Raw genomic sequence first — 12,165 nt, 5'->3', positions numbered from 1 at the left:
ATGCAAGAGATGTAGGTTGGATCCCTGGGTCAGGAAGATGCCTTGGAGGAGGGCATGGTGACCCACTCTAGTATTCTTGCCTGGAGAATCCCATGGACAGAGGATCTTGGTCGGCTACAGTCCACGGGGTGGCAAAGCATAGGACACGACTGAGTGACTAACACACACACACACACACACACACAGAGTGCTTCTTTCTGGGAACGTCTATTCTAGCTGTTCTCTCTGTCTGTAACGTTCTTAACATTATTTGCTTAACTGGCCTTAGTTAATGTTTAGGTCTTTAGCTCCAACTTAATTACTTAAATTTACCCAGAAAGAGGCTGACAAAAATGCTACCCGTGATCACACGTTAGACAAGCTCCTCTGAGGTCTCATCTCAACGAGTGGTCATCTTAGTCCCAGTTCTTGCTTGTCCCACCTAGCCCAGTTTTAGCAAGAATCCTACTAAGCCAATTTAGGCAGAAAAACTGATCACTGGTATCTGAGTGCCTTGTCCTGCCTTCAACAAGAATCCTCTCCAGTCAGTCTGGCAATAATCTTCTTACACTTGACATCTTATTTCAGTCCTTTCTACTCATTGGCCCCTTCCCTCCACTCATTGGCTTCAAACCTCCAGCTGTCTCTCTGTATTTGTAATTGAGCCTGCTTTCTCTTCCCTATTGAAATATTCTTATTAAATAATCTTCAGTAAAATCTCCCTGTTTAAAAAAGTATCAGGTTACTTTTTTCCTTAACAAGCTTTGACCATATCCTTCAATCTCAAGCGGTCACCCAGCTACTATCCTCATTGAAAAGTCATAGGTAAAGTGTTAGTGGCCCAGTCATTTCCTACTCTTCGTGACCCCATGGACTGTAACCTGCAAAGCTCCTCAGTCCATGGAATTCTCCAGGCAAGAAGACTAGAGTGGGTAGCCATACCCTTCTCCAGGGGATCTTCCTGACCCAGATTAAACCCAGGTCTCCTGCATTGTAGGCAGATTCTTTACTGCCTGATCCACCAGAGCCCTGCTTACATTAATTTATTTCTTGATATAGTACTTACACTGTTAGGTAGGTTTAATATTCTTTCCTGCATTTGTGTTACTCCCTTTATTTCTTTCAGAATTTCCCCCTTATTTCATTCTTTTCCTCTCTTCATTTTTTCCTTTGTTCTCCTTTACCTTTCTCCTTTTTCGTTGCCTCTCCTTGCTATAAAGGAAGTTTCACATAAGCAGGCATATTGTCTCTCTTTCAATCACTGTCTCCTCAGAGACTGAAGAACAGTTGTCACAGAAGAAGCTAATAAAACTTATTAAATAACTGATTGAATTATTACAAAGACTTAAGTATATACTAAGATAGGGATAAAGACACAGGAGCTGAAGTTTAGAATAAAGAGATACTTATTTATAGTGGAACATTACGATACAGGACTTTATAAATGATATGATCATCAAGAGGGGTAATGTTCTATGGATTTAAGGTAGATATGAGGAGAATGAAAACAAGCAATGTCATGTAAGAATAAATAGAAATCATTAAGTATCACTTTTCCAATTAATTTGACATCCCATAATACTATTCAAATCATACCTCATATTTAATAGCAATAACAGGAGGACTTTAAATATTTTTGATACTCTTCCCACCTCTTAGAAATGGATACAAGAAAATGTTTACCCCGGGATTTTCAGTATATCTTAAAAATATTCATTTCATAAAATGATTGTCTTAGTTACTGCTACAGATAAAGTAGTATAAAAGTGAGCATTGAGAGACCAGACGCAGCTCAGCAATATCTGCTTCCTGCTGCCCCACCAGTCCATAGTTCTCTGTTCAGTATTTTATGTCTGTGAATATAATATTGTGTGTTCTTCAGGCTGATAAGCTCTGGGAGATTAACTGATGTATGGATCTGTTAGGATAACCTGTGTAGCGATTTGCTGATTTAAAATGAAAGTGTAACTACAGAGAGTACACAAATACGTCTTCTTTACACCATAATACAATTTACTTAGGGAAGATTTTATTTTGAAACTTCCTTATTGAAGCTATATGCAGAGTAATTGACAAAAGACGTTGATCTTCTGAGGCATCTAGCTCAATGACAAGCCCAAAACTATTTTTAAAAAGAACAATTTTATGGACTACACTATAATTTTTCCAACGTAAAGATTTACTTATTTTAAAGTGTGATAAGAGGAAGAGCAAATCATCAAGAATATAATATGTAAATTTACACTGGGAAGTCAATCTGGGTCTAAGACCTTAAAGTGCAATTATATTACTGGGTTTGTTTGGTTTAATGTACTGACATCTACAAGTCTGAATAACTGCTCAAAATGAGACTAATCTTGTAGGGTAAATATGTACTTGAAATGCTCAGGTGGCCTAGTCAGAATTAGGTCAGGTTTGAAATATATCTTGATGGGAATTTGTTTTCCTTAGGCTTAACTATGTCTTTCAAAAAGTAACAAAGGAAAGGAGAGAGTAGACCTCAGATGTCCCAGGGAGCTCCAGACAGATTGCCCTGGTGCAGAGTGAGAGACTCAGAGCAGAGTGGTTCCAAGTGGTCTTGTTGATTTGCTAAAATTAAGACTGTGTGGCTGCTGCTGTGCTGATTTGTTTCATTTTCACTCTATAAAACATTTAGTTTCTTTTCTACTTTCTAGACATTTGAGGCCACGGATTTGCCAAATATGATATTACAAGGTAATGATGCAGGGACTTTTTGTTTCCATTGCTCTAGCAAAATATTTTGTAACTACTCGTGATTCAAATCTTTTCCAAAATAACTATGACTAATACAAAACCCTCAAGTTTCTCTTCTTCCGGACAGAAGACTATAAGGCCAAAATCCCTGATCGTTCTGTTCATCTATCATCTGCCCCTTTGGCGCTATGATGAAGCTATCATTTTAAGCAAAGCCATGACAAAGTAAAATCAGTGGTGAACAGCCTCATCATTTAACGTCAGGTGCACCGAAGTCTGTGGCAAGTTTAATGGAGACTTTGATGAGATATTAATCTTTTTAGCCCTTTCTTACTGAACTGGGAGACTCCTCAGTCAGTCTGCCTTTAAGAGTAATTCCCCTAAGGTCTGACTGAATGTGACTAAATCTGAACTAACCACGTTTTTGGGTGCATGCAGGGAATGAAGGAACCTCAACAAAATGTGGCTGTAACATCCAACAAATATATGCAACCATTTCTGTTACAATATCTGTTAGCTGTTATTAGTATGTTAATATATTTAAACATATTAATTGAGTGCCTGCTATATCCTACTTTGAGGTATATAGCAGGGTATAAGAAGTCAAGATACTTGCTCACACAGTGCTAACAACCTAACACAGAAGAGAAAGAAAATACATTATTAAACAAACAGAATAATTTAAAATAGCATCAAGTGCCATGAAGGTAATCACACAGGGTTGACATGGTGAGTGGGGATGACTTCACGACGTCAGCTACTTTAGTTATGGTGACAGAAAACTTTAGGCAAAGTGACATCTCTGGGGAGAAAACATTTTGTCCGAGCTGCATAAGGAGAATTGACCAAGTGAAAACTTGGAATCAGAAAATTCAAGCAAAGTGAGCAGTCAGTGTTAAGGTTCACATGCAAGAGAGACATGCAGGTTTCATAGATTCTGCAAAAAAAAAGGCTAATGTTACTGTACCACAGTATACCAAAGGAGGTATGACAGGCCACAAGTGTGATAGAAAATCAGGACCCAAGTTATGTGGCATCAAAAGCACACATGTGGGAACTTGGACTTGATTGTGTGCGTGCTTCCCCTTGTATGCAGCATGTGCTATAAATAGTATAATGACGTGATCCTATGTAAAAGTATTTTTCTTTGTTTCATTTCTTCTTGTCTACTTTTTCATCTATGCAAAATTCTCAGTCTTTGGTTGGTGTGTTTGTGTGTGTGTGCACATGTGTGCGTGCACTCTGACATGTATGCACACACATGTAGTCGCCCTTGCAACGATCCATGGGTCTGTGAAGTCCAGCCATGTTGAATACTCAGGGATTCATCAGCTTTTTTTGATTAATGATGTGATATGTCCCAGATGTTAAGTGAACCCATTCCCAGATGTCCTCCATATTAAGCAGTCACAGATCTAATGAATTGTAACTTTGTAAGGTGTGTTTTTAAGATTAGTGAAGTAAATGGAGTGTCAGAGAAATTTAGTTAGGAGGTGGGAAACATGTGTTTGTATTAGGGTCAGTTTTGAATATGTGTAAGGGCAATAGATTCTCCAAACATATTTTTTGTCTGTTCTCATTAGTGGGGCTGTGTAAGTAGCCATGGGATTTTTCATAGGTTCTTTTCATTTTAATTTTTATTGAAGTATAGTTGATTTATAATGCTGTTTTAGTTTCTGCTGTTCTTTACTGCCATACAAGGGCAGACTACCATGTTACAATAAAGCCTTTTTTTTATGAGTGAATATGTGTTTGAAAACCTTCTTTAATAAAATGTATTAGTTCTAAGTATGAACTATTACGTTTCACAAATCTCCAACTGCAGCAACTGTATGTTTTTATGTGTAGGTGTGCACATATGAATCATTGTCATTCAATTAGATAAAAACAAAAGAAACTAAAAGAGCAGAAATGTTGTGCTTCATTAGAAGACCAAAGGCCTGATGATAACTGCTTAGTTTCTAGGGAAAGGTTGCAGTGGCTTCAAACCTCACTCCCAGAGAAGGCCCATGGGGGCATCTGGACCATCACTTATCTACAGAGCTGATACCCCCTGAGAGAACCTGAGGCCCTTCATTTTCATCCACCTCATTCATCACATTTGGAAAAACACTCAAGGCCCCAGTGACAAATAGGGATTACTAATATTGCTTAAGCTTTCTCAGTCTGCTTCTCTACTTGCAGACTTTAGATAGACTTTAGATACACATATAAAAATACTAAAGTAAATTTCAGAATTCTTAGGACCATTAGTCACCAATGAGCCAAATCTTTTATCGAAATCCTTAACAATGTTCAATGGATCAAAATGAAAGATACTTATCAAACTACAAGTTAGATCTGTAGTTCTTGAAGTGTATAAAGTATGAGATTACATGAAAGTCAAATCATGTAAACAATGAAAAGTCACCTTACAAAACACATTTCCCATTCATTTGATTTTGGAGGCATTTTGATTTTGTTATGAAAATATATGACATGTCTTCATAACAACTTTTAAGCAACTCCAGGATTGTCACTTAAAATCCAGCTTAATACAAAAATGAATAATTTGATTCACAACAGGGATTTATCTGGAAAGAAAATTCTAATAAATCTTCCATCCCACTGGGATATTTTGACAAGTGCAATAACAGAAGCTGCAGTTGGCAGTCTCTTCAAGTGATATCTTGGCCCGTCACCATAATTCTGACCATAGGACTTGAATTACCTTCTACAAAGCTTAGTAATAAAAACTTCCATCTTTGACCCTTGAGGAGATACCTTTGAATTAGGTGAGCGCTTCTGCCTATCTGAATTATAAATTATGCTTTAACTGTTTCATAGTTTTAGGCATTCACAAAATTGATACCTGATATCAATTGCATTTCCCTCCTGAGGAAGTAAGGTGCCTGAATACAGCAGTGCAGAACGTCATAAGCTGTGTCAAAAGTGGTTCTGAGAGCAAAGTAAGGGGAGAGTATAGCGAGTCTAAGGAGTGTCTCCCACTGTATCAGCAGAGATATGAAGCATCTGAAACTCCCCATCACTCTGTATTGTCCCATGCCACGTTCAGGGGCACACGAGAAAGGAGAAATCCACGCCTAGGATTCACTGCGCATTTCAGCAGGCGGTTTCACGAGTCATAATATTTGGGTGTTCTACCAGCATGTAGTAAGCGAAGGCCAAGGATGTTAGATACTACACTGTGAGGAGTGATCATGCTTCCTACTAACATTCAAGTAGATTAATGTTAACCGAATTTCCCTGAATACAACTAGAGTATGCATTTTATAAAATTTTACTTGGTTATGTTTGGAATTTTGCTCATACTTCTTCACAGCTGAGAAGATCTGGAGTCTTTAGTTTGATAAATTTGCCTCTGTCTGCACTCGTGGTTACTCTCTATGTCGGGGCCAATATATGATTCTTCAGGACATGTGCTGGTGCTCTCCTGTTTAAGTGTGTACATACTGAAATACACATCATTTCATTGTGACCTTATTTTCTTCTGTATGATGAAGAGCATGATCTAAACCATTTTAAATTATGTGAGTACATTCCTCATTTTGTTTATGAACTTCATTTCAGCAGAATAAAGGACTTTCTGAATATTTTTTAAAAGCAGCATCACTGTGTCTTATAGGGTCAAGAACAAATGTTGGCAGAGTTTGCACAGGGAATAGGTACTGCAAAGAGTCATAATACTTGGGTCGAAAGGCCAGGGTTACAATCTTGTCTCTGTTCTATATAGGTTTCTATGTCTCAGGGAAGGTTTGAAGTATTGAGCTTACAATTAGTCATTTATAAAATAATATGACTTATCCTTATCTTATTCTTATAAAATAAGAATGATTACATATAGTGTACATATCTCTTATAATTATGACACTGATATTGAATTTTACATATGAAATTTTTCATAACTTTTAACAAATGACAGAAATAGAGGCTATTACTAAGTGTGAAAGCACACTTCCACCCTCTATGGTTTTATTTGATTTCAAAATGATTAATCCCTCTTTCACAGGTATTGGGATTAATCACCATAAAAATAACAGAATTTTATTCATTCCACAACAAGCATTTCCAAACTCAAGTTTAGTACAAAGTACTGTTCTAAGTCCAGAGGATAAAAGAAATGAGCATGACAAGTGTGTTTTGTGGTCTAGTTACGCTTATCTTTATACATAGCTATATTTAGCATTTATACAAGAATGAACATGAACTGGAAGTGTCAGTCACTCAGTCGTGTCTGACTCTTTGACCTCGTGGACTGCAGCCTACCAGGCTCCTCTGTCCGTGGAATTTCCCAGGCAAGAATGCTGGAGTGGGTTGTCATTTCCTTTTCAGTGGATATTTCTGATCCAGGGGTTGAACCCATGTAACCTGCATTGAAGGCAAATTATTTACTGTTATGGACCAAATTAAGGACATTTTGGATATTTCCAGTTTGGGAATATAACAAATTGAGCTGCTATAAATATTAGTGTGCAGGTATTTTTGTGGACTATCTTTTTTGTTTTTCTGAGATATATATCCAATCATTCAATTACTGGATCATGTGATAATTTCCTCTCAAAGTCAGCCAATTAGCCTCCTCACTTCCATCTACAGCTTTAATTCCCTCATTATCCAACATATTAATAATTTCTGGAGATTTTGATATAAATGTTTCTGTGCAAGGATGGGAGGGACACTTACCTGCTTAACACAATTATTTTAATTATTCTTGAGTCTATATCTTAATGTATAAAGTTTATAAAAAACCTTGTTTGTCTGTGTAAATGATCAATGTGGTAAAAATAGACTTATCTTCAACATTGAACTTTCCAATCCATGAATATGGTCTCTCCATTTACATGGGTATTTCTAAAATTTGTTTTTCCAGAACTTTGTTAAAATATGTTAAAAATTAACATATTTTTAGTAATACCTAGCTTTCATGTATTTTGGAGCATTTGTAATACTATTTTATGTTTAATTCTGGCCTCCACATGTTCTCTGTTAGTACATAGATATACAGTTTTTAAAAATAAACAGCTTTATTAAAATATAACTCACATAGAATTCACACTTCAAAGTGTACAATTCAGTATTTATTATTATATTCAGAGTTACACAGCAAGTAATGCCACTATATCACATTAGAACACTTTAATTATACCCAAAGAATCTCAGATAACCCCCTTCCCCATTCTTACCCACTGATTATGCCAGCCACTTTTGGATTTATGCCTCTATGGATTTTTGACATTCTGGAAATTTCATATAAAGTGAATTATATTGGTGGCTTTTTTGTGTTAATTTTTTCACTTAGCATGTTTAACAAGGCTTATCCATGTGACCTGTATTGTACTTCATCTCTTTTGTACAGTCAAATAATATCCCATTCAACATACCACAAATTGTCTTTTCATTTATATGCTGATAGACATAGGTTTCCACTGTTTTGCTCTTAGGAATCATGCTGCTGGGAATACTTGTGTGCAATTTTTTTTTGTATTGACAAATATTTTCACTTTTCTGGTCTATATACCTGGGTCATACACCTGGGGCATATAGTAGCTCTGCGTTTAGCTTATTCAATGTCAACTGAGAAGATTGTTTCTTTTCTCTAACAAAAGCATTTGTACTTTTGTCAGATGCTTTTACTGAACCTATGGAGATGATAATATGGTTTTCCCTTTCATTCTTTAAATACTGCTTGTTATATTACCTGACTTTTAAACTTAAATTAACCTTGCAGTCTGAGAATAAAGCCTGCTTGATCCCGTTACCCTTTGCATCTTGTTCTACTCCTTTACAGGATATATTCTTAAGGATACATGTATCTATACTTATGACGGTACTCATCTATCACTGTCTTTTTCTAAACTAACTTTTCAGATGTTTATTTGTGGGTTCATAAAATGAGATTCTTCATCCTAGACTATTTGAAAGGGTTTCTGCCTTGTTACTGTTACTTCTTCCTTGTGTGTTCGTCAGAATGCACCAGTGAAGCCTTGGAGGTGTAGGCCTGGAGGCTTCTCAGTGAAACATTTTAAAACTTATACTCTCAATTTTTTAGTTATTATTTTTTTTCTTTTTCTTCTTCGGCTCTAGGCTGCCCTGGGTCTTTACTGTGGTGGGCAGGCTCCTCCAGTTGTGGTGCACGGCCTCCGAGCATGCGGGCCAGTGGGTGCAGCTCACAGGCTTAGTTGCCCGTGGTGTGGGGCTTCGTTCCTGGACCAGGAGGGGAGCTTGGGCTCCTACCTGGGGGGTGGGTTCTTGACCCCTGGGCCACCGGGGCAGCGCTGCTACTGGGTCACTCTGGTCTTATATTTCTCTGCTGTATAGTTAACTTGTCCACCTTTGCTGTTTCACTTACTGAGAAAAATCGCTAAGAATGGCTCTTCTTTACCTTTTCAATATCTGTAGAATCTTGGCTTTTGTTCTCTTTTTGATTTCTGATATGGAAATTATGTTTTCTCTCTCACTCTTTTTTTCCCTGATCAATCTTACTAGGAGTTATGTATTTTCAAAAGATCTTTCAAAGAAACAGTTGTGGTCTTTGTGCCTTTCCATATTACCTCCTTGTTTCCTCTTTCATTGATTTGCACTCTCATGTTTATTATTTGTACTTTCCACTTAACAAAGGTGTGGTTTGCTTTATTTTGAGGACTAGACTTTAGTTAAAAAGTCTGCTTCAACTCAGATAGCCTATGCTTTTTAACTCTTTGGAGATAATTACAATTTCTTCTCTCCAATATGACCCTAAGACTAAGTCTGTCAGATTTCAGCATTGAATCTGCCAGATCTTGAAATCATAAGATCACCTCCGGTATTCTGTATATCAAGACAGGACACTTAGGAACACAGGGTCTGCTTTTCACATAGGTCTCAGTTTAAGCACCCGACACACAAATATATTTTAAGCAAGACAGGATGTGATGTAAGTGTATATTTATGGATTCGGTGGAAGAAATCAATTGACAACTGAAGCTGTGTTCTTTTCTAATTAACTTTGAATTTACTCGTCCTGTCATGTTAGGAACTGGGTAGGCAACACTGAGACAGTGAAGGGTTAAGTTTTCTCGGCAGGATTTAGTAATTATAGATATTGATTACTTTAAAACATCATTGAGCTGACAGGATAAGAAAAGCCCACTTGTCTCACTGTTTGGTCCTTTTATTTCTCACAAGATGGATGAGTTAATAAACAGGGAGCAAGCGCTCCCATAAATTCAGCATCTGTAATATTTGTCACCTTTGGAATTACTCGGATGAGAGGAACATCCTTTATGTGAATCTGCGGGAGAGGACGAGCAGACTTTCCCTAGAATCTGTATTCCACAGTATGATTAATACCATGTTGGTGTTAAAAAAAGGCAGTGCCATTTGGCGAATATGCAATGAGAAAGAACTGTACTTCCTGTAAGCATATTCTGAATGCTAAGCTTTTTTTTTTGATACGTTATTGTTTTGTTCAGTAGCATGGTTTTGTTACTTCTTATTCCTTATAGCATAGCTTGAAACAGTAAGAAGTTGAACTACATATTACACACTGAGACATAGATAGTTTCTTGAACAAGGGAACCCAAATAATTATCTTAAAGTTATATTGTAAATGGCTATTTATATTAACATAAAGATAATCTAGTTCTAATCCTTTACGTTTACAAAGGAAGAGATTAAGACTTAAAGAGTGCATATGACTTTTCCAAGGTTATAGGAATATTCAATGGCAAGCACATGTGCTCAGTCATGTATGACTCCTTGCAACCCCATGGACTGTAGCCTGCCAGGCTCCTCTGTTGATGGATTCTCCAGGCAAGAATATTGGAGTAGGTAGCCATTTCCCACAGGCTATATATTGTCACCTTGCTTATTTAACTTACATAGAGAGTTGTTGTTGTTCAGTCACTCGGTTGTGTCTGACTCTTTGTGACCCCATGGACTGCAGCACGCCAGGCTTCTCTGTCCTTCACAATTATCTGGAGCTTGTTCAAACTCATGTCCATTGAGTCAGTGGTGCGATCCAACCATCTCATCCTTTTTTCCCCTTCTCCTCCTGCATTCGATCTTTCCCAGCAAGGAGTCAGCTTCTTGCATCAAGTGGCCAAGGTATTGGAGTTCAGCATCAGTTCTTCCAATGAATATTCACTGATTTTCACTGATATTCATTAAATGAATATTCAGGATTGATTTCATTAGGATTGACTGGTTTGATCTCCTTGCAGCCCAAGGGACTTTCAAAATCTTCTCCAACACCACAGTTCAAAAGCATCAATTCTCCAGTGCTCAGTCTTCTTTATGGTCCAACTCACACATCTATATATGACTACTGGAAAAGCCATAGCTTTGACTACACATGCCTTTGTTGGCAAAGTAATGTCTCTGCTTTTGAATATGTCATTGAGGTTTGTCGTAGCTTTTCTTTGAAGGTGGAAGCATCTTTTAATTTCGTGACTGCGGTCACCATCTACAGTGATTTTGGAGCCCAAGAAAATAAAGTCTGTCACTGTTTCCACTATTTCTCCATCTATTTGCCGTGAAGTGGTGGGGCCAGAAGCCATGATCTTAGTTTTCTGAATGTTGAGCTTTAAGCCAACATTTTCACTCTCCTCTTTCACTTTCATCGAGAGGTTTTTTAGTTCCTCTTCACTTTCTGCTTAAGGGTGGTGTCATCTGCATATCTGAGGTTCTTGGTATTTTTCTTGGTAATCTTGATTCCAGCTTTTGATTCATCCAGCCTGGCTTTTTGCATGATGTACTCTGCATATAAGTTAAATAAGCAGGTGATGGTATACAGCCTTGATGTACTCCTTTCCCAATTTGGAATCAGTAGTTGTTCCATATCCAGTTTTTTTTTTTTTTTTACAGGAACAGATCACCTTTAATGAGGCGAGAAGGGGCAGCAGTCAGATTAGTGAGCTGCAGCCCTTATCCAAGAAAAGAGTTATAGGCACGTATGTGGAAAGTTACTGTCTTAAGGGAGCCTGCTCTTTTCCAGGGTTTTTCGGAGTAGTTATCTCTCTCTCTCTCTCTTTTTTAAAATTTTATTTTATTTTTAAACTTTACAATATTGTATTAGTTTTGCCAAATATCAAAATGAATCCGCCACAGGTATACTTGTGTTCCCCATCCTGAACCCTCTTCCCTCCTCCCTCCGCATACCCTCCCTCTGGGTCGTCCCAGTGCACCAGCCCCAAGCATCCAGTATAGTGCATCGAACCTGGACTGGTGACTCATTTCATACATGATATTATACATGTTTCAATGCCATTCTCCCAAATCTTCCCACCCTCTTCCTCTCCCATAGAGTCCATAAGACTGATCTATACATCAGTGTCTCTTTTGCTGTCTCGTACACACAGTTATTGTTACCATCTTTCTAAATTCCATATATATGCATTAGTATACTGTACTGGTGTTTTTCTTTCTGGCTTACTTCACTCTGTATAATAGGTTCCAGTTTCATCCATCTCATTAGAACTTATTCAAATGTAT

Source organism: Bison bison, unplaced genomic scaffold (assembly GCF_000754665.1).
Source record: "Bison bison bison isolate TAMUID 2011002044 unplaced genomic scaffold, Bison_UMD1.0 scf7180017864533, whole genome shotgun sequence".
Classification (NCBI taxonomy): Eukaryota; Metazoa; Chordata; class Mammalia; order Artiodactyla; family Bovidae; genus Bison; species Bison bison.
Note: the sequence above shows the minus strand (reverse complement) of the source record.